Here is a 23,075-nt window from a genome sequence, read left to right on the forward strand (position 1 = left end):
GTTTGCCTGTGCTTACATTTCAAAGGGTAATAAAACCTGGATACACTCACTTCCATTCCAAAGGGCTATAGCAATCCAGGGACACCAGTGTTTTGATTTAAAGAAGGAAGCAATTCACAAAAGGAAGCAATTCACAATTCTAGTAAACATATTAAAATGTCCAAGCTCATCAATACTCAAAAAAAAAAATGCAACCAAACCTGGCACCATTTTTTGCTTATCAATTTAGCAAAGAGTTTATAAAGGTTTTAATATCAAGTGTTGGTAAAGGTGGAGGTAAGCCTTCTCACACGGGGGGCGGCCAAAGATGTGTCTGTAATAAGTCATTAAATACCTGAACTCACACGCACGCCTTGTCCCCTTTTTGAATCATCCAGGAAATGAGAGTGGATTCATGCAAATCACAGGGTTATTTCTGATAGAAAAACCTAATAGTCCAACCATAGGAAGCTGGTTAAATAAATTATGGTAGATCTATCCATTTTGAAATATTTAATGACACGAAAATATTCACAATATATCATTTGCAAAGTTTACGAACCTATATGTAAATATATGCATAGACACATACATACATGCACACTGGAAGTCTGTACACCAGATATGGGATATTTAATTGTCCTTCCTTCTGTTTATCTGTATTTTGTAAGTTTTCTAAAATGAACTCTCATGACAGCTGGATTAAGGAAAACAATAAACCAACGTTATTACGTTTAATAATATCAAGGACTCAACTGAGACCTGGATGCAGTCTGGTGGTTCCTGGGCAGGACCCTGTCCCACACCAGCTCCCACCCACCCACTTCCTCCTGCCCCTGGGCTTCGGGGCCTTGAAAGCCACAGCCAGTCTCTATGGGGCATTGGCGGGGAAGGGAGGGAACTTCTGATGCTCCTGGGTGGGCAGTGGGGGGATGAGCCCCCAGTGTCTCCTGAGCCCCCAATGCTCACTACACACCCGTCAGTCTTTGCAGTATTAATAGATGAGTTTACTGTGGGTTGAATAGGTGTAAGTGAGCTGGCAACCACCTTATCACCATAACACAATAGTTTCTATGAAATACACTCCAGGTTCCAAAAGTACTGACTTATTGGCAACTTTTGGCAGCTAACGTACATGTAAATTGGGAACCGCCCATTGACGACTTTTGGCAATTTGGGATTCAGGATTCCTGGAGGAGAGCTGCCCTCAGAGGTTCCACCGCCCGTGACCGCCTCTTGCTACTGGCCTCGTGGCTGTAAAGCAGATCCTTGCTGCGTTACGTGGGGGCCTGTTAACTCCTCTCTCATCTCCACCTCACGGAAACAACTTATTGCAACAATGATGACGTCACGTGACCCCTTCGGGGCTGCTGTCTCGGGAGGGCTTGTGCCCTGGCCAGCAAAGCCTGCCCTAAGGTCACCGCCTGTCAGGGAGCAGGGGAGCCCGGTCCCCGCCCGCCTCTGCCCACCTGCCGAGCTGTGACATTCACCTCCAACTGCAGCTCTCTGAGACACCCCCCCACCTCCCCCGAGGGGCTCCTGCAGGACCACTCACTCACATGAAAACAATGAAATTTTTCTTTTTTCTCCAAAGAAAGCGAATGTGGAAAGGAAAGGTGGATAGCGGTGTGAAGTGAAAAGGGCCGGAGACCAGCGGTCTGTGACTGGGAGGCTCTGCTCACGGCCAGTGTCTGGCCTGGCCCTGTACCTTCACCACACAGGTCGTATTCTTCCCAGTTGACTGATAGTTAGCTGATCAAACCTCGGATCTTAATTTCTGTCATTGTTTGAGAATGAATAAACCTATGCCTACCCATCATTATCCTAAGAAAACCCCATTTTCTCCCAAGAAGGAAGGGAGTAATTATTCGGTCCCTGAAGAAGGAATCCCTGAGGTCCCTCTAGGTGTGAACATGTCTCCCACACCTGGTTGGCAAAGGCTCATGAAGAGGAGAGCCCAGGTCAAATCAGGGCCCAGGAACAGGCCTCTAGACCACGGAGCCAGCAAACTATGGCCCAAAGGGCCCCTCTGTAAATAAAGTTTATCAACACACGGACGCCCTCATTTGTTGGCTATTGTCTATGGCTGCTTTATGTGCTACAAAGACAGAGGCCATGCAGCCTGCAAAGTCTGAAATATTTACTGCCTGGCCCTTTCCAGAAAAAGTGTGCCAAGCCCTGCTCTAGGCAGTGGAGTCATCTTTGCCCCGGGCGCAGCCCCCAGAAAGCCGTCCCCACATCAGTTTAGGGGAGAAGCAAGTGTGAGAGAACCAAGGACAATTGAAGATCTTCAGTAAAAGAGAAGGCATCTCAGAAAGCTACATAGATTCATAAGCATATGTAATTACATGTACAAAATTATGATCCTACTGTAAAGTTTTCGCCAGGACCTAAACGAGTACATCTGTTACAAGCCAGCAGGCATCATAAAGATTATAGTAAGAATAACAAGCCGCCTTAGTTTCTAGAGTGACTCCTTGTAGCAAGTTCAGAACACTGCCTTCTACTCTTTCATCCACTGTCACAGCATATACGAGAGCTGTTAGACTTCGTTCAACAGCTGAGAGAGCAGATTAAGCTACAACAAAATTGGATTTGAGGTTTCTTAACTTCAGACAACCCTATAGTTTTTCATTTAATAAGCATTTTTGTGAGTGAATGGGGGTATAGTTAATGATCACATTCAGGCAACAGGTATAAACCAGAACTGTCCCCAGCACACAATTATTCTCACTTAATAAACTGTAGTCCAGAGAGAAACTGGAATGAGGAAACTTCAGTGTATATGATTTTCAGCCAGTCAAATACCACCAACCAATTTCTTGGGACTTTGGAATGTAGAAAACAGAAAAAAGAGGTGGTGATTCAGAAACCTCACAGGCCCAGAATCCTAGGAAATGTCTGAGCTGCCCAGTTCCAGGCCTGGGGCCACAAAGCAATTAGCCCATCAACCTGGCACTGGAACTTCCAAAGCAGGAAGACTTCTGAGGAGGAAAGCGGGGGTGGGGGGGGGGTGGAGGCCGGGGAAGGGAAGCAATATCTGTTAGCCAGAGGCACTCTGAAATCCAGCAGGGGGGCGAGGAAGGGGGCAGGTCCACAGCTGCAAGCTTATATTCTGGGGGTGGGGTGGTACCAGCCTTTGTTGGCTATTTATCTTTGTATCTCTTCCTGTCACACAGGAGACATCCCATAAATGTTTGATGAATGAATGAGTGGTTGAATGTATTTCCTTGAAAGGGACTTAAGCAACAGAATTACCAGGTTCAATACTGGAACAGCATTTGTAGTCATACACCAAGGCTTCAGAAGCCTCCACAACTTGTACTATTTTCCTCTACATTAGTCCAGATAACTCTCCCAAGTCCTGTAAAATCAGGATAATAGTAATGTGTATATAATTATGTTATGGAGTTGATGTGATGACTAAGAGTTAATATATGTAAAGTGCTTAGAATACTACCTGCCCCATAGTAAGCATTGTATAAGTGGAGGTGAAGGTGGAGGTGGCAGAGGTGGTGAAGTTGGTGGTGATGGAGGTGGTAGAGGTGATGGTGATGGAGGTGGTGATGGAGGTGGTAGAGGTGATGGTGATGGAAGTGGTGATGGAGGTGGTAGAGGTGATGGTGGTGGAGGTGGCAGAGGTGGTGAAGGTGGTGGTGATGGAGGTGGTAGAGGTGATGGTGATGGAGGTGGTAAAGGTGATAGAGGTGGTGATGGAGCTGGTAGAGGTGATGGTGATGGAGGTGGTAGAGGTGATAGAGGTGGTGCTGGAGGTGATAGAGGTGATGGAGGTGGTAGAGGTGATGGTGATGGAGGTGGTAAAGGTGATAGAGGTGGTGATGGAGGTGGTAGAGGTGATAGAGGTGGTGATGGAGGTGGTAGAGGTGATGGTGCTGGAGGTGGTAGAGGTGATAGAGGTGGTGATGGAGGTGGTAGAGGTGATAGAGGTGGTGATGGAGGTGGTAGAGGTGATGGTGCTGGAGGTGGTAGAGGTGATGGAGGTGGTAGAGGTGATAGTGATGGGGGTGGTAGAGGTGATGGTGGTAGAGGTGGTAGAGGTGATGGTGCTGGTGATTTGAAACAGTCTAATAACATACATGCCGTTTGAGTTCCAGAAGCAGTGAATAGAAAGAATAAGATGGAAGAAATATCTGAAGACATGATGCCCAAGAATTTCTAAAATGATTGAAGAACCACAGATCCAAGAAGCTCAGAGAACCCCAGGCAGGATAACACAAAGAAAAATACACCTGACACATCACAGTCGAACTGCTGAAAATGAAACCAAGCTTTTCTGTGTTCCCTGTTTCTTATTTGCAGGAAAAAGGCTTCAGACTCCTAGACCTCCCTGAATATCAAAAGGCAGATTCAAACAGTTGCTAATCAAGGATTTAAGGGGAAGCAGAAACAAAGGAGGAACAGTCAAGAAACAAGAGTGCAGCAATTAAAGCAGGATCCTGGTTCCTCTTCAAGGAATATACGTAACAATATCTTTGAGTTCTTCTGCAGGAACTAAGGCCCTTACCCAGGTGAAGGATGGTAACTTCAGGCTGAGCACAAGATTCCTGGAGCCCCACCCTGTTACCTCATTAACAACCAATCAGAAGAAAGTCACATACCCTACAGCCTTCACCCCAAATTCTGCCTATAAAAACTTCTCTCCAAAAAGCATCGGGGAGTTCAGGTTCTTTTGAGTACGAGCCACCCATTCACCTTCCTCAGCCCTGCAATAAACCTTTCTCTGCTCCAAACTCTGATGTTTCAGTTGTTTGGCCTCACTGTGCATCAGGCACATGAACTTGCATTCGGTAACAAAAATTCAAAGATAAAGAACAAAATTGTGAAGGCAGCTAGGGAAAAAAATTACTTACATAAGGTAAGAAATGATAAAAATTATAGCCGCCTTCCTGAGAAGCCATGGAAGCCAGAAGACAAAGTGTAACAGGGAAGGGCAAAATCTGACTCCATGTGGATCTGTTTCTTTTACTTTAACCTTTGCTTTTTATTGCTTTTGTTATCATAATCACTAAAAGGTTGCTGTCTATAGCTGTAAGCATACATAATGGCCTGCCACAGGGAACACAGCCCACCTGTGAAAGGCTGCAGAAAAGAAAAAATTAACACATCCCCTCCCTGATGCAGGCCAAGCAAGGAGATATCTTGCAAGATTAATGGGCTTTTTACTTTACTTCCTCACCCCCTCCCCATCTCTGTTCTATAAGAGAAACTGGCATGCAGACCCCAATGAGATGGTTATTGGGGACACTAGTCCTCCATCTTCTCGGTCTGCCGGCTTTCTGAATAAAGTCATATTCCTTGCTTCACCACCTCGCCTGTCATGCAGCGAGCAGAGTGAGCTTGGACTTGGTAACAAGATGAAATACATCCTTACAAGAATGAAAGAAAAAGCTTATCAACCTAGAATTCTATACCAAGCAAAAATGTCTTTCAGAAATGAAGGCAAATTAAAGATTTTTTCAGACAAACAAAGGCTGAGATGATGCATTATTAGCATACCTTCTGTACAATAAATGCTAAATTTCTTCAGGCAGAAGGAAAATGATACCAAAGGGAATTTGGGATCTCAAGGGAAAAAAAAAAAAAGTAAGAAGAGTGACAGATAGGGTAAATATGTGGGTAATTTTTTTTAATCTTCTTCTTTAAGACATAAGTTTTGACTATTTAAAGCAGGGGTTACAAACTATAGCCCACCGGTCAAAACCTGTCTGCTGCCTGTTTTTGTACATAAAGTTTTATTGGAAAACAGTCATGCTCATTTATTTACTTCTTACGGTTGCTTTTGCGCTACAATGGCAGGGTTAGATAGTTGCAATAGAGACTATATAGCCCTCAAAGCCTAAAATATTTACTACCTGGCTCTTTACAGAAAAAGTTTGCCAACCCTGGTCTAAAGCAAAAAAACTCCAAAGGATTATGGGATTTATAATGTATGTGGACATAAAATACACAGCAATAACAGCAGAAAAGATGGAAGACAGAAATGGACTGTTGTATGATTCTTATTGGAGACCCTAAAGAAACCACCAAAGAATAATAATAAAACAAACCCTTGGAAACTGTGTGAGACAATATTTGCTGTTTCAAACTGCTATATCCTGGGGTAAATTATTGCACGGCAAGATGACTAATGCAAGAGAAAGAAGGGAGACAGCATGAGGGCTGCAGGTGGGGATTATTTTCTTTTGTCTTGACTTCAGATTCACTTCCTCCCCTCACCCCCCAGCACCTTGCCTGTGCTCAGGGACAAGGCTGAAGGGGAGAAAGAAACTCAGCGAACCGACGTAGGGAGGCCTGGGGGACACGTCTCAACACAATCACGAGCCCTACCTGCTGGAAACGCGCCCAGGTCCTAACATTTGAGGCTGTCAGGGTAGGGAGGTCATTCATTCATTCAGTAGCATGTACTGAGCACAGGGCAGTCAGTGCCAAGCTGTCCCCTGGAGATACAGGAAGAGCAGCAGACCCAGGGCCTCTCGTGACATTTCCAGGCCAGCGTGTGGAAGTCCCAGGCCTCTCCCGTGTCTAGACATGAGCACGCAGCAATCCACAGACTGGGGTGCTGTTCCAGATGTAAGGATGGGCGTTTCAGCTGCTGGCTGCCTCCTGGTTCAAACAGGGCTCCACAGCAGTAGAAGGGCGAGCGTGTTTTATTTTCTAGCTCAGGACTTGATCACAGTATCTTTGGAGGCAGAGACATGTCCAAGGACTTCATGGAAGGAACCAGCAGGAAACAACCCAGCACGTGGGCTGCTGGCTGCTGCCTCTCCCCTCCGCAGCCCCGCTCGGGTCCACACACCTATCCCTTTGTGCTCCAGTTCAGCGTGCTGCCAGGGAGTGAAAAGGATGCTGAACCTAAACACTGGCGGGGACGTGACAGGACACGACTGCCCACCTGGCACCAGAAGCCAGGCCACCCCCTCTGCCCGTTAGCATCAGATCAGTGTCAAGACAAGGCTACGTCTTGCTGAGCAGATGCTGGGCAGCCTCATGTCCGGCCCCAGCTTCTCCCACCGGCTCTGGCCTCGCTGATTCCAAGTCTACCCCCATCACCCTGCTCCCTTCACTCTCTCCCTCCAGCCTCTCCCCAGTTCCTTCCCCGCTTGCACGTGGCCCTTGGCTTCCTAGCTCTGCACGTGCCCACCCGGCTCCTCACGAATCACGTGGGCTGTCGCGTCTCCCGGCGTGTTGGTTGGCAACTCCCCGCCAGGGAGCCGTACACCCCAGAGGATGGAGGGCCTCCAGGGCTCCAGGGAGGATCTCGAGGTTGCCTGAGAGCCCAGGGAATGAGCAGGCGGGGAGGCAGTACCTTCTGAACCGTGAGAGTTGATCTCGTCCCCCACGCCAGGACCCATGGGTGGAGACCAGAAATGTTGGCATTGCTGTAAAGGGGTCTGTGTACCTCAGACAGCCCTTCACTGATGTTGTAGGACAACCACAGAGGAGGGGAACTCCTTGTTGCTCTTTGGATAAGAGAAACGTCTCTTTATTTCTTAGTAGTGACAGATATTGAGAGACACAGGAAGGGGCGTCTCTGGCACACCTGCTCCCTCCCACAAATCTTCAGTCTCCTGGAGACGGCTCTTGCCACCCATGCACAACCAGAAGATATTATTTGGAAGTCCTAGTAACTGTCTGCAGTAACTGTCACACAGGGATTTCTGCCATCATCCCTTATGATAAACGGAGCTTCCTATCAAAAAGTTATACACACCTCAATGTTCATAGCAGCACCACTCACAATAGCCAAGATGTGGAAACAACCTACACGTCCATTAACAGATCAATGGATACAGAAGATGTGGTACTTACATACAATGGAATATTACTCAGCCATAAAAAAGAATGAAATAATGCCTTTTCCAACAACATGAATGGACCTAGGGGTGGTCATACTAAGTGAAGTAAGTCAGAAAGAGAAAGACAAATATCATATGATATCACTGATATGTGGAATCTAACATATGACGTGAACTTATCTATGAAACAGAAACAGACTCACAGACATAGAGAACAGACTTGTGGTTGCCAAGGGGGAGGGAGGGTGGGAGAGGGAAGGATTGGGAGTTTGGGATTAGCAGATGCAAACTATTATATAGAGAACAGAAAACAAGGTCCTACTGTAGAGCACAGGGAACTATATTCAATATCCTGTGATAAACCACAATGGAAATGAATATAAAAAAAGAATGTGTATATAATATGTATAACCAAATCACTTTGCTGTACAGCAGAAATTAACACAACATTATAAATCAAAAAATTTAGAACAAACAGAGCTTCCTATAGGCAAGGTCATATGTTCTAAGAGCCATGTCATTTTCACAAAGTACTACAGTATACATCCCTCTGCCCTTTTTCTTCAAGCTTCTTAAAACTACACTAGGACCAGCTTCTGTAGCCCATGCATTTAGCTAGTCAAAATGATTTGTTCAGCCCATCGATTCCTGAGAGTTCAGGTTTTACGAACAGGAGTCAACAGACATTGGGCTACGGCAGCTCAGGATAAGAGCCATCCTGCCAAGTGACCTGGAAATTGGTGAGTTGGTAGGGCTCCCTCACCCCCATCTGTGAAGCAGGCAGAAATCAAGCCGAGTTTGGGGACAACACTGTCCTCCTGTCCAGGCTGTGGGGCTGCCTTACAGATGAGGGACCTCAGCAGTGGGGTCAGACCTCCCTCAGCAGCCACTCAGGCAAGTCTAGAAGGAACACCAAGAAATTAGAGGGGAAACGAAGTGCTTTTCTTCACCAAAGTGCAGCGTTAAAGTTTTAGAGTATCCATTCCAAAAGCAAAAAGTATAGCGATTATCAATTCTGTGTCTGGCATTGCTGGGTGCCAGAGCTGCAGAAAAGAGTACCCTGGATTACAGCCCTGAAGGAACTGACTCTCTGCTTGGGACAAGCACAAAAGGACTACCAAAGACTAGGGACACCTGTTTTGTAGGGTAGGGGACATTTAAGCTGGACTTTGAAGGATGCATAGGAGTTTGCCAGGAATAGAAAAGGGCAGCAAAGCCCTGGAGAGGTGAGCAGGTGTGGCAGGTTCGGGGATTTGAGTGGAGTAACCAGAACACGATGGGGGTTGGTATCGCATGAGGTGGGAAAGGGAAGGGCCAGATTATGACAACTTTATGCACCATGCTAAGAAGCTTGGGTTTTACCCTTTTTTGATAGTCTGGCATTTAGTCTGATCACAAAATAAAGATCTCCTGATGCTTCACTAGAGCTTTGCTTCTAAGCTTCATCTGTTCTCTTAAGGATGAAAAGTGGCTTTCTTCACTCATTTCTTTTCTTTCATTTTTCATTTTTTTAACCACTGGTGAAGGTTAAAGGTTTTCTACAAATCTGAATACTCATGGCTATTGTTATGCAGGGGAAGCCCAAAGGCACTGCAAAACACAGCACAGAGGCCAGTTTCCTGGGGACAAAAGGAACTGTGTGAGATCTGACCGTGGGGCTCTGGCACCAGGGTCAGCTGGGAGGGAGAAAAAAGTGCAGAGTCAGAAACTGAGCTGAAATGGACGCTAATATCAGCAGGGAGCCCAGCTGCATGGTCTCCACAACATGTCTCCCACGATGCAGAGTCTATATATCCACTCAGTGCACGGTAAGTAATGCCGTGCTTCACAGCCCCCTTCCTCTCCCTCTCTCCACTCATCCCCGCCGGCTGTAATACCAGCTGTATACGGCAGCCTCCACATTGTATTTCTCTGACTTTGACCTCACTTGACTCGTGCATCCACCTACCTACTCAGCATCCCCACTCACACTTGGCAGATCCTGGTCTCCACATCCCTCGTGTGGCAGATTCTGTTTCCCAAAGATAAGCGCCAGGGTATCCCCATTCCATACACTCCTCTACAACGTGATGCTGACACCCTCCCACGGACAGCCGGGTCTGTGTCCCCTCCCCTTGAACCTGGCCGACCTTTGAGACTCCCTCAAGCAATAGAGGACAGTAGAAATGAGCTGAGGGACTTCCGCGGCTGGGGCCTAACGTGCCATGTGCTTCCACCTCGTCTGGGGAGCCTCAGTCTTGGAGCCCAGCCCCCAGGATGTGAGGGAGGTGAGATGTGGGGTTTCTGGCCGAAGGTCTCAGCTGAGGGTCCTGCCCACAGCCAGTATCAACAGCAGGCACGTGCACAGAGCCTCAGATGGTCCAGCCAGCGTGTGAGCTGCAGCGACCACGAGGTCCGCTCTGAGCTCTGCCCACACGGCAGACTTGTGACAAGAACTGACTTTGGGATGGTCTGTCCCTCAGTGATAGACAGCTGGAACCTCCAACCTGCTCCCCGCACAGGCTCCCTTTCTCAGATGATAGAACCGTCCTTTACCCCACAGCTCAGGCCAGTACCAGATGCACTGTTGGCTCTCTTCTCACGTCTCAGATCCAGATCCAGTCGATTCTACCTTCAAAATACACCCAGAGTCCATCCACTTCCTATTACCTCATTGCCCCACCCCCAAGCCTTCATCATCTCGGGGGATGGTGGCAATAGCCCCCGCTCTCCAGCACGCGGGGCCACCCTCCCTTCTTCCACTGTACGTATCCCTCCTGGCATATTCCACATTTACTTATTAATTCCCTCAAGTTCTGTCTGGAGACAGGAGGCAGGAACGTGGCTTTGTCCACTGCTGCAGCCCCAGGAGCAGAACGGAGCCCGGAATTGGCGGGCATGTGGAGAATGTTTGCTAACCAGGTGAATGAACAGAACCAGCAGCAAAGGGCACCGTCAGCACAGATGTGAGTGAACAGAGGAACCCGCCGTTGTGTCTGCCTCCTTTGCTCAGACTATTTTTTTTTTCTACTGGACAACACAACCCAAACTGACTTCTTTCGAAGATGTGGCCTTGGACCAGCCACATCTCAGCTCCGAGATTTCCCTTTTCTCCAAAATGGGAATACTAAAACCCGGTCCTTGCAGGGGCCTTTGAAGGATGAGACAGAGTATGAAAGTCCCTGCCACACAGAAGACACTCACTATGATGTTAGCATTCTTGTTGTTGTTAAAAGTGAATTGGGGTCAGATTAGGATGTGCTGAGGGGTTTTTATCCTGGGGCACTGGGAGTCATGAAAGGATTTTAAACAGGGAGTTACACGGTTAGATTTGTGTTTCACAGAGCTCTCTGTGGACCTTGAAGCCTCCTGAAACTCTCTCTAGGACATCCTGTGTACGTGGGTTATGGACCTCACTGGAGGGAGGGTCCATAGGTCTCTTTAGGTCTCAGTGAGTCTGCAGGCCCATGACGGTCAAGAACCACTGGGAAGGGAAGGAGATGGTGAGGTAGGCAGGAAGGGGCAGTGGGAGGGATTTCCATGCCATGAAAACATTCAAGCAGACCTCCGGAGGGGACCATAGCCAGGACCTGAGGCCTCTGGCCAGCAGCCGCGTGAGGGCACCGTCCTGGAAGTGCGCCCACAGCCCCAGTCTGAACTCCAGATGGTGCAGCCTCACAAGAGACCCGAGACCAGAAGCACCTAGTTAAACTGCTCCGGGTTCCTGAGCCACAGAAACCGTGTGCAGTAATACACAGTTATTGTATTCAGACCCTAGTTCTGGTGTCATTTGTCACAGAGCAATAAATGACAGATTCCTTTAACTTTCTCCAGCTCTCCTGGGCATCACTGCCTCTGGCTCACTTGATAATCCAGTTTCCATGATATTCTCCTTTATGATATTTCCCTACATGGACCACGGCAAACTGACATCAGAGCCTAGCTCTTAGCCTCTGCACTGCACGACATCCCAGCTTCCCTTGCGTAATAATGCAACACTTGCGCAGAGCTCTACAGCTTACAAAATGCAGCATCACCCTTCATCCTCATGGGAACCTTGGGGTAAGGAAACACTTTTGCATTTCTCCATTTTGTAGTTTAAAATAATGGGGCTCAAAGAAACTGAAGTGATTTGCCCAAGGTCACAGAGGTAGTGCGTGGTAGCTGGAATTCCAAACAGGTCTTCTGATTCCAAATCCCCGCCTCTCTCTCTTAGTCTGCTGGGGCTGCCGTAACAAAATAGGGCAAGTGGAGTGACTTAAAACAGTAGAAATGCATTCGCTCACAGATCCAGAGGCTGGAAGTCCAAAATCAAGGAGTCAGCAAAGTCCTTCTGGAGGCCCTGAGGGAAGATGTGCTCCCCCCACCCCGCCCCAGCTCCTGGGTTGGTGGCAGCCTTTACCACAAGTCCCTGGTTTGCGGCTGCACCATCTAATCTCTGCTGCCATCCCCATGTGGCCTTCTCTCCTGGTGTGTCTCTCTCCTCTTCTTATAAGGGCAGCAATGTTATTGGATTAAGAGCCCACCCTGAAGACCTGATCTTAACTTACTTCTTAGCTACATCTGCAAAGATCCTGTGTTCAAATAAGGTCCCGTTCACAGGTACCAGGAGTTATCTTCATCATATCTTTTGGGGGGACACAAATTAACCCAGAAAACCTTCATAAATTACATGCTTTCCTAGTAGACAATCCATAGACAATCATCCAACTGGGCCTAAACTGGGAATTCCTGGGATTGTCCTTGCTTTGCCCCGAAGTGCAGCCTGGGGCTCAAGCAGCCTGGGCGAGTCCACGAAGTGCCCACCAGGGGGCACCACTTGACCAGACAATAACTCCAAAACACCTACGGGTTTATTAAATTCCCTCATGAATTGTTTCTCAATTTTATTTCTTAAATTATGATCTTCAAATTTGCTGGTCCAGAGAGATTCAAGGATTTACTGGTTTTCCAATCACAGATTTCTGAGCAGCTTTGAAACTCATTGCACCCACGCTTGTAGCCATGGACTTGGAGTCACCCCGCGCTGGTAGATTCTTCAGGCAGACAGTGGGTCTCCTCGGTCCTTTAACTGGGCACTCCCTTGGAATAAGCTCAGTTAGAGGAGCCAGGAGCCCCCACTGATTCTGAGATCCAAGTGAACAGAAACATACATGGAGGCGTAGGGTGGCTGTTCCTCCAGGACTGGCTCAAGCTCCTGTCTCGCTAAGGTAAGCTCAGCTCTCAGCAAAGTTGCCCGAGGGAAGTCTGCTTTGGCCACCACTTCCCCGTGGGCCCCGTCTCTCTAGCCTCCTTCCCGCTCAGACTCATGTGCCACAAACTTGCCCCCGAACCCACTGCACATTGGTTCCCAAAGAGCCCTCAAGTTCCAAGACCACGTCTCCCACAAACAACATCACCAGTTCCCTGAGGGCCATCAGTTACGAAAGGTCCCTCTTTACTCACACGCAAAGTGAAACTCGTAAGCTGTCTGAGAGGGGCAGAAGGAAAGCCCACAGAAGCAGCCTCAGCATAAGCATCCCTGAGCCCCGGGCCTGGGTGGCTCACCCGTCCTGGGGATGCTGGTGTGCAGTCTCGGCACAGACTGTGGGCTCCCCTGGGACAGTTTAAAGGCTCATCGTCATCTCCGTGGCCATCGTTACTGATTCCACACAGGTGACACCAGCTTTCACTCACCCACTCGCTCATCCCACACGTATCTGGGGGCATCTGAAAAGCGCTCCGGTGCTCTGACTGGGTCAGAGGCTCCAGACTTCCTGCCAGGCTGACCCTGAGCCATCGCTCAATCATGGGGTCAGGAGAGTAAAAGAAAGAAAGGAACCGAAGAGATTGGGCTTTAAGAAGGAAATGGACCATCTCAGCAGAGGGGATCAGGGAAAGTCCCGAGTCAAGAGCCTCCTGAGAAAGATGAGGGAGTGAGGAGGGGGCCCTGCAACCCACCCGGTCCCCCCAGCTTTGACGGCTGGTGTCGGCTGCATCCCTGGAGAGAAGCTCTGCTGACTGGGGCAGTGGTGGGGAGCCCTGAGGGGAGGGAGTTGCCCCCAACATGGATAGCTTGAACTTTAGCCCATGGTGGATTTCCAACCCGTCTATACCTCTAACCAGAGAACTAGCTCCCAGCCAGACGTCCTCACTGCCAGACACAAAGGCCCCAACACCCACCGCACCTAACATTCCACTCAGCCTCTGCTGCCCTCTGTTCCATGCCCCAGAGGCAGTCAGTGCCTGAGTCCTCAAGCAATGAAGCGCTACCCACCCCAGCCCACATCAGGATTCCTCACGGGTGGGGACCACCTGCATCAGAAGCCTGAGATGCTTGTTAAAAAAAATGCAGATCCCTGGGCCCTGAGCCAGGATCAGTGAATCAGACCCTCTGAAGATGGGATCCAGAGTCTGTGCTTCTGCCAGTCTCCCAGGCGTTCAGAGACTCTGCAGAAGACTGGTCTTCACTTCGGAGGAGAGAGCAGGACCTGTACTGACACACAGCATTGCTGTGCTGTATTTACAGCTCTGTGGAGCATCTGGGTGATGAAAAGTGTTATTTATGGGTTGAATGGTGTCCCCACCCCACACTCATATGTTGAAGTCCTAACACCCAGGTCCTCAGAAACTGACCTTTTATTTAGGATCAGGACCGTTGCAGATGTAATTGGTTAAGATGAGGTCGTTAGGATTATTAGGACTTAATCCAATGTGACTGGTGTCCTTATAAAAAGGGGAAATTAAAACACAGAGACAGACAAAGGGAGAAGACCACGTGAACATGAAGGCAGAGATCACGGGGGTACCAGTGACCGCCAGGAGCTGAGAGCAGCGGGAACAGATCCCCCTCCACAGCCTCAGAGGGAGCCAGCCCTGCCCACACCTGGATCTTGGTCGAGTTGCCTCCAAGACTGGGGGAGAGTAAATGTCTGCTGTCTAAGCCCCCCGCTCTGTGGTCCTTTGTCACAAAAGAAATGGTATTGGCTACAGTTTGGGCCCAAATAAAGATGTGGAGACCAACAGAAAGGACAGAGTTTGGAGGAGGGAAAGCAGGCTGGAAATAGAGGATATGGTGGGTGTCCTCGCAGTAGAAAAACCCACCCCAATCTCATGGAACATATTATATTTTCCCATGGGAAAGCCAGTAATCTTCTATCAGAACTTCTTAAAAATTAGCCGGGAGAAGATTTAGGAAGAGCATGAAAGAGCTTTTGGGGTGACATGAAGGTTCTATATCATGATGGTTGTGGTTGTTTTTTACACGACGGGGTAAAATTCGTCAAAACTCATTGAATTGTACACAAAATTGATGAATTTTGTTGCATGTAAATTATAACTCAGTAAAACTGATTAAACTGAAAAATCAGCCCAGGAAAGAAAGTTCTGGTTAATTTTGTTTGGTGGTGATTAGAGAGAAAATCCAAGAAGAAAAGAAAAAAAAAAAAAACCCTTGTTTTTGCAAACCATCTTTTTTTTTTTTTTTTTGCAGTACGCGGGCCTCTCGCTGCCGCGGCCTCTCCAGTTGTGGAGCACAGGCTCAGGACGCGCAGGCTCAGCGGCCGTGGCCCACGGGCCCAGCCGCTCCGCGGCATGTGGGATCTTCCCGGACCGGGGCATGAACCCGTGTCCTCTGCATCGGCAGGCGGACTCACAACCACTGCGCCACCAGGGAAGCCCGCAAACCATCTTTTAAACAAGAAGCCAGGCTAAAAATAGGCCATTTGATTTAAAACACGGTATGGAAAAGAAATAGAAAAATAGAAGAAAGATAATTCTGTAGCATTTTTATCAGAAAATGAAAACACGTGTATTTTAATATCCTCAGGCAGATAGTTAATCTGATATGGAAAATATAATAAAAAGAAAACAAAAACCAGAAAATTTTCTTCTCCTTTTTAAAAAAATATTTATTTATTTATTTTTGGCTGCACTGGGTCTTCGTTGCTACGCGCGGGCTTTCTCTAGTTGCGGCGAGCGGGGGCTACTCTTCGTTGCAGTGCGCGGGCTTATTGCGGTGGCTTCTCTTGTTGCAGAGCACGGGCTATAGAGCGCAGGCTCAGTAGTTGTGGCACATGGGCTTAGTTGCTCTGCGGCATGTGGGATCTTCCTGGACCAGGGCTCTAACCCGTGTCTCCTGGATTGGCAGGTGGATTCTTAACCACTGCACCACCAGGGAAGCCCCCATCTTCTTCTTCTGAGTTAAGAACAAAAATTCAAAGAACTCGTGAGTAATCCCTGAATACAAATGCTGTTAAATGCAGAAATATGCAGAGACGCGTTCCTAATAGAACTAATGGACCGTTCACTGGTAAGTTTCAAATTAAAATATGAAGGGGGGGAGTGACCACATCACTGAAGTGTACCCATAGCTCCAGCCTCCACTGAACACTATACACTGTGTACTCACGTTGAGCATTTGCGGTATGTTCCGCACACGTAAACAAGTCCATGTGCTTTTAGAGGAGGTTCAAGGCCTTGAGCTTGGTCATGGAGAACAGGATGTTAATTGCAGTGTTGTTTTCTATCTCACAACTGGAAGTCTCCCACTCACATCTCTGTACATTCAGCATTGTGGTGCCCGGGAGAACCTGGGTTTGGTGCATCCTCAGCTGTAAAGGAGGGCGAGGGGAGCTACCTGGGCAGGTGTTGTGAGGGTCAAGGGAAGGGACAGAAAGCACCCAGAGAGGCCATCGGCTTTCTTAGGTTCCCCTACTTTCAACAATTTAATGCCTTTTCAAGTCACACCTCTGTGTTTTGGATGTTTTTATACTGCATTTTCTTTCTCTTACATATTATAGATAAAAAGGAGACATGCCTTCTACCAAACGTTAGGTAGATAGCTAGTGGGAAGCAGCCGCATAGCACAGGGAGATCAGCTCAGTGCTTTGTGACCGCCTGGAGGGGTGGGATAGGGAGGGTGGGAGGGAGGGAGACGCAAGAGGGAAGAGATATGGGAACATATGTATATGTATAACGGATTCACTTTGTTATAAAGCAGAAACTAACACACCATTGTAAAGCAATTATACCCCAATAAAGATGTTAAAAAAAAAAACGCTTTTCCACTTAAACTTGAAAAAGTTAAGTTCCCAAAAGACCCCCTACATCAACCACCGAAGCTCATTTGGCAGTAAAAACAATAACATTCAGCGGACAACAAGAAATCTAAAACAATAGTTGTTTTAACAAAAAAAAAAAATCCAGCAGCTAATTAGTGTCTTTCCTGTTTGAAAGAAGGTGGTGGGAAGTGGACAGAAGACCTTATAGGAAAGATAAAAAGAAAAGGAAAATAACAGTTTCCAGTTTGACAATCCAGCTGTCTTCTGCATCCATTTCATCCCAAGACGACCAAGCCAATGTGGAGGCTTTTCCCTCCTTCCCTTTTCTTTTCATGAGACCGATCACAACCAGTGCTGCAGATTCCATCGAATTAAGGAATGCTGTTGCCTACATGGGTGAATGAGCTGTGAGTAAAGTACTGAAGTAGAGGACACCTAAAGTGAAACGTCTTCATGAATGTCCACGTGGCTGCAGCAAGTTAACCTTTCCTACATGTGCTAAAGAAGAAGAGTTGGGTTTTACTTTATTTACTTTTCCCTGGACTGTGTTGAATGACTATCATCTACAAGTTCAGGCTACTTTTGGCTGAGCATTAATGCACTGGGAGAGCTGAGAGAAAACTGAACAATAGAGCTGTCTTTTTCTTGACCAGTTCACCTTAGTTTCCCAAACTCTAAGTCTTTCCCGAATTCTTTCTCCTTTTTATTGTAGTAAAAGGAACATAACACAAAATCCACCATTTGGATCATTTTACAATTCACCGTACCATTCAGTGCAATTTACTACTGTCACAATGTTGTGCAACTATCACCACTGCTGAGCTGCAAAACATCTTCATCAACCAAGAGGAAACCTACACCCATTTTAAGGAGTCATTCCCTATTTCCCTCTCTTCCAACCCCCTGGCAACCACTAATGTAGAATATTTTCCGTGTGTATGGATTTGCCATTGCTGGACATTTCGTATAAATGGAACCATACAATAAAAAAAAAAAGGGGACATGCCTTGTTTAGTTTGGCTTTAGAGAAAAACCCCAACATTGACACATACTAGCAGTGAGAACTGGGGCAAAATAAGTAATCCATCTAGACCTTTGTTTCCTAATCTACAAAATGAGATAATACCTACCTTAGGAGTTTGTTGTGAGGACTGGGTTTTATAATACATGTAAAGCACTTAGCCCTATACCTAATGTTTAATTAAGTCCTCAGTAAATAGTATTAGCTGATACTTTTAAATGGTTTTATTACAGCCTTTCCACAATTACATGGTGGCATATGAAACTACTGACTTTTAAATTTCCCATAAATCAACAAGTTTAAAATTAAGTTTATTATATTAAACTAAATCCAAATTAATAAAGAGCTGCTGAGTTTTATTTCGTTCATTCCTCCTTCAACAGCTACTTAATTATTGAGGGTTTTCTATGTGCCCAGTACTACTTTAGGCATGAGGTCAGAGCAGGGAATAAGACAGATAGATACATCCCCTCTCCTTACAGAGCTTACAGCCTAGAGGGGAGCAGATGATATACTAATAAATGATGTACGGGGTAGATGCTGGGGAGACCAAAGGAGGAAGCGTGTGAAGGGCTGGGGAGGAGAGGGAATCACAATTTGATGTCTGAAAGGGAGGGCCTCATGGATGAGGTGACATATAAGCAGAAAACATGAAGGCTCTGGGGGAACAAGCCACATAGACGTCTGGGCAAGAGCATTCCAGGCCTAGGAAACAACACATGCAAAGTCCCTGGGGCCAGAGCCTGCTTGGTGTGTTCAAGACACAATAAGGGGGCCTATGTGATCAGAGCCATGAGACTAGTGGGGGTGGGGGAGGAGAGCATCAGAGGAGAGATAGAGCCCTGGGAAGTGATGAGAGGAAGGGTTCTGAGCAGAGCGTGGCCACCCCCCCCCCATCCCTGGCTGCTTCAAAGGATTGTTCTTTTTGTTTTTATCTACATTTTAATAGGTTCGCTCCAGCAGCTGTGGGAGAGCAGACAGCAGGGAGGCCAGTTAGGGGCACGTGGGGGAGGGGGCAGCACAGTGGACAAAGGTGATTCTGAAGGTGGAGCCAGGGGGACTTGCTGATGGCCAAACACGGGCACGAGCGACAGAGCGAAGCTGAGGACTCCAAAGTTTTGTCCTGAGCAAACTGCCGTTCGCTGAGACAGGAGAGCCTGCAGAGAGCACAGGCTTGCTGAGAACGTTGGATGTTTGGGGTTTATTTTGTGAGTAGTAAGAAACCTAATAGGTGTTCAAGTAAGAGATATCAAGTAAGCGACTGTATACAGAAGCCCAGGCAAGAAGGAGACCTGGCAGCATCAACTTTACCAGATATTTAAAGCCCTGCGACTGGATGCGATCAATAATGAGGCAGTGAGTGAGGATAAGAGATCACAGCCTGAGGAGGGGGCAGCACCCCTGAGCTGGGCAGACAGAGCGGGAGTCCTCGGGGCCCAGTGAGGAAGGGGCAGAGCTGTGCAGAGAGGGGGTCAGAGCCTCCAGGGGTCCCTTCATGCCTTCATCTATGGACCCGCACAGGCCTGCAAGGAAGCTACCTGGGGCCAGGGGAAGGGTCACCTGCGGAGAGTGGAGGGGAGAATCCCCAGCACCCACCCAGGGCCCAGGAGAGCGCCTAAGTCCAGAACCACAGTGGGTCCTCAAGTTCAAGGACACTGGGTGGAGTCGTCAGAAGGTGTTGGCCTCAGTAATGGGGCAAAATGCTGTTCTGGGCCCCCACAAAAGCTTAAAAACAGGACTGAAAGCATCAGACTCTTTCCAAATAGCTTAACTGTATCCCAGAACAAAGTACAGCAATACTTACATATATAAACAAAGTAAACTTCTCAATGTCTGGCATCCGATCAAAAATTACCTGGCATGGAAAACATTACTCACAACAAGGAGAAAGGCCAACCAATAGGAACAGCTTCAGAAATGACTCAGATGCTAAAATTAGTAGAAAATGACATGAATACCATTTAGAACATATTCCATAGGTTCAAGATGCCAGAGGTGAGACCAAGCACTGAACATGGTACACACACACCAAGGTGAACTTCTAGAGATGAAACTACAATATGTGAAGTGGAAAATACACTGGCTGGGGTTAACAGCGGATGAAATACTGCAGGAAAGATTAGTGACTTTAAAGGCAGGGCAATAGAAATTATCCAAAATGAAACACTGAAAGAAAGACTGGCCAGGAATGAAACAGAGTAGCCGTTAACTGTGGACAAATTCAAGTGCCTGATACATGTGTGATGCAGTTACCAAGGCAGAAGAGAGGGGAGGGGCAGAACGACTATCTGAAGAAATAATGGGTGAAAATTTTCCAAATCTGATAAACACTATAAACTCACACACACACATAAAACAAAACAAAGAAATGTAATGAAACTGGAGGACGAAAACCATGAAGAAAAGCACATCATGGCACATCATAATCAAACTGCTCAAATCAGAGATAAAGATAAAATCTGAAGAGCAGGCAGTGATAAAAAGATACCGTGCATACAAAGGAATAAAGATAAGAATGACAGCAGACTTCTGATCAAAAACAACATAAGCCAGAAAACATTTTATTAGGGGTAAAAAAAACCATTAATTTAGAAATTGAAACTTAGCAAAAATATCATTCAAAAACATAGATAAAAAAATATTTTTTTAGGGCTTCCCTGGTGGCGCAGTGGTTGAGAGTCCGCCTGCCGATGCAGGGGACACGGGTTCGTGCCCCGGTCCGGGAGGATCCCACATGCTGCAGAGCGGCTGGGCCCGTGAGCCATGGCCGCTGAGCCTGTGCTCCGCAACGGGAGAGGCCACAACAGTGAGAGACCCGCGTAACGCAAAAAAAAAAAAAAAAAAAAAAATTTTTTTAGATGTACAAAAGCTGAAAGAATTCATCAGCCACAGACCTGTGCTTCAAGATCCACTGAGGGAAGTCCTTCAGGCAAAAGGGAAATGACAGCAAGTGGAGATGCGCATTCACACCGAGGGCTGAGGGGTCCTAGATATGCTACCTATGGGCTCAATACGAGATGCTGGGTCTTATTGTTTAAACCTATTGAAAAGGGAATTTGCTGGAAAATGTGGTAAAAACATACAGTGGAGTATACAGGAAGGAGATTCTGACACATGCTACAACATGGCTGAATCTGAAGGACATGACGCTCCGTGAAATAAGCCTGTCACCAAGGACAACCGTGTGATTGCATTCACATGAGGTCCCCAGAGCAGTCAAATTTACAGACCGAGAAATGCAATGGTGGTTGTAGGAGGCAGGGGGAGGGGAATGGGAGCGGAGGGTGCAGAGTTACATTTCCGCAAGATGGAAGGAGTTCTGTGGATGGAGGGTGGTGATGGTCGTACAATGTGAATACAGGTGACCCTTGAACAGTGCAGGTTTCAACTGCGTGGGTCTAGTTATACATGGATTTTTTTCCATAAATACACAGTGGACTCTCCATATTCATGGGTTTCGCATCTACAGATTCAGCCAACCATGGACTGAAATTTCTCTCTGTGGTTGGTTGAATCTGTGGCTGTGGAACTATGGAAACAGAGGGTCAACTGCACCATGCCATCCTATCTAAGGGACTTGAACATCCATGGATTTTGGTGTCTGCAGGGGCTGCTGGGACCCATTCCCCCATGGACGCCAAGGGGCCGAATGCCTCTGAACGGTACTCTTCAAGGCAGACGGTTGATGGTCAGTTCTATGTGTATTTTACCACAATTTTAAAAACAGAGGAAATTGCCGCTTAAAGCAAAAATAGTAACAGCATATGTGGGGCGTATGAGAAATATGGGGGTAGAAGATCCCCAGCAGCACGGGTGGGGAGAATGGGGGTGAGCTGCCAGGAATGGCAGGTGGCCAGTGGTGAGGCGAAGACCCGGTTATAAACCCTAACGCAACCACTCAGATAACCTCACAAGCAGTTATTCCTAATAAGCAAACAGCAGGCAAAAGAGAATCGTAAAAAAAAATGCTTCTGTCCACCTTAAAGGCCTGGAAGCAGTGACACCCCAGTCGTAGTGACCACAGGTGTACACAGATACCAGAAATTATCAAACCGTGTACTTTAAATTTCAGCTATACTTCAACAAAGTTGTTTAAAATAAAAGCGGGATGAGCTGCCTGCACAGGCGAGACCTCCTGGGCGGCGGGGATGTCACATCTCTCCATGTACCCCCTTCTCTCCTTCTGCAGCAGTAACGACATTGTGCGCTCTGACATTAGGTGTGGCCACGTCACTTGCTGTGTCCCGCAAAATGTCAATGAAAGTGATTCTATCAGTTCCTGAAGGGGTCCTCACGAGCTAATGCATGTGGTGCCCAAGAGACAGCAGGAGCATGTGTGTAGCTGAGACTTGGGGCACCTGGGTCTACCAATGCCAGGTGGAGCTGAGCCTCTGCCAGCATGAGTGCAGCAGGCAGTCTGAGTGAGAGATGGACTGCATGCATGTTGGGACACCTTTGTTACTACAGCTAACTTAGCCCATCCTGACTGAGTACCCCGACACCACACAGGTCCCATTACAGTGGAAGTTCTGTTTGGCACTAGAAGGCAAACCTGTCCAGTGGCCTCCGAGGTCTCTTCCACCTTGAAGACATGAGTTACGTGTCACAAGTGTCAGCAGCCTGGGTGTCTAACTAAGGTTCCCTTTCAAGCCTCCACCGACTTGTGCAGAGCTCAGTGCCTCTCACAGCATCACCCAGGTATTGCTGAGTCCCCGAATACTCAGACACAGGTTGGCTCCTGTCCCCCACCTCCTTCAGTTATCAAGGAAAATCACAGTGACACAGAGACTGTGACCAGTGCCCCCGCCAAGGATGCCACGTCCCTTTGTTCCCAGTGTCACCGCCCCCCAGAATGTCAGGGTCATGCTGGATTCTCATCCCGAGCCCTTTCTAAGGCTCCCCTCCAGGGGACCAGGCCGCCATTCTAGGTCTGACCCTTGTCTAGGAGCCCATCTGTCCCCACTGGTTCCTCCAGAGATTCAACGGCCCCTACCCATGTGGGCCTCTGCCAGTCCTGGGGTACAGGACTCCTTGTGAGGCTGCAGCCCCTGAGGCTCCTAATTGCTCGTTAAATATGACACACTGCCAGGGAGCAAAAAGGAAAGTACCAGGTGCTTCCAGGCCCACTGACCTGAGGAGGGGTGGGCAAGACCTACTTTGGAAGAAATCCTTCTCCCTTCATTTCCATTAGACAAATTTCCGATGTGCCTAGGATTTTGGAAGGCTCCCCTGAAGAGA

This window comes from Aethalodelphis obliquidens, unplaced genomic scaffold, assembly GCF_003676395.1.
Source record: "Aethalodelphis obliquidens isolate GAN/ISIS:26980383/991018 unplaced genomic scaffold, ASM367639v1 scaffold87, whole genome shotgun sequence".
Taxonomy (NCBI): domain Eukaryota; kingdom Metazoa; phylum Chordata; class Mammalia; order Artiodactyla; family Delphinidae; genus Aethalodelphis; species Aethalodelphis obliquidens.